Here is a 1,141-nt window from a genome sequence, read left to right on the forward strand (position 1 = left end):
CCCTTACACCCTGGCCACATAGGTGATGGCATATCAGCAGTGACAAAATCTCGCTTGCTCAACATGCTGAAGGTCCCACCAGGGCCTTCACAGACAGGTACTATCCCCCAGACCTAGTCAGCAAACAGGTCTTGTGTACCATTTCCCCTCACACCCCCAATTTCTCACCATCCCCAAGACCATTAGAGCCCTGTAGCAAGCCAGTGGCTGCAGGCGAGCATTTGGCTAAGTTCAATGGATGGTGCCAGATGGTCCTTTGGCACAGAGGTCATGTGGTGAGGATGTGCATGCATCACCAGCTTCATTGGCGGAAAATGCTCCACCACACTATGCTTCTGCTAATACATTGTGCTACCAATAGGAGTCCTGTATGCATACACTGCCAGCATATTTAGGACTGTGCTGGCAGCCCTGCTAGCAGCTCCATCGCAGTCAGCTTCCTGATGCCCACCGATCATACAGCTAATCACAGCCAGATGCTGACAATCACTCCACTCTGCCAGGGCATTGTTCTGCTGGAATTGCAGTTTGAGTTTGGCTGAATTGATCGGCAGACTTGTCTCAGGCTATCAAAGTGAACTTTATGTTTACAGAGACACTTTAAGTGCAGACTAAAGTTTTTGCCAGTGTAATTCAGTCTTTTCCTCTTACTCCACGGAAGACAATATTTCATTGAACAGACTTAATTTTTTCACAGGCTGTCTTTACTGATAGACTGCCCACCAGACAGTGACATGCATTCAAAGCAGTGAGCCAAGAATTAATTAACTGCAAAAATTGGAAGAGACTATTTGTTTAGTTTACAAATTACCAGAAGAGGAACTTTTGTCAACTCTGTTTTCAACTTTTTTGGTTTTGTGGCAGTGATAAAACTTTACAAACCAATTTGTGCCCCAAACATTCAGAACTGAAACTTATGAATAAAATATGTTTTGTTTCAGATATTCATGTGTTCCTGTTGGAGTGTGCCCACTGCAGGACACATCAAGGATAAATTGCCACATCTCTTCCTACCATCACAGTCACCAGATGTCAATATTATTGAGCTTTTGTGGTCTACTGTGGAGAGAAAGTTGTGTGATTGCTAGTCATCTCTATCATCTTACCTGAATTTGCAATCATTTTGCGGAAAAAATGGTAT

This window comes from Schistocerca cancellata, chromosome 7 (genome assembly GCF_023864275.1).
Source record: "Schistocerca cancellata isolate TAMUIC-IGC-003103 chromosome 7, iqSchCanc2.1, whole genome shotgun sequence".
In the NCBI taxonomy this organism is placed as follows: domain Eukaryota; kingdom Metazoa; phylum Arthropoda; class Insecta; order Orthoptera; family Acrididae; genus Schistocerca; species Schistocerca cancellata.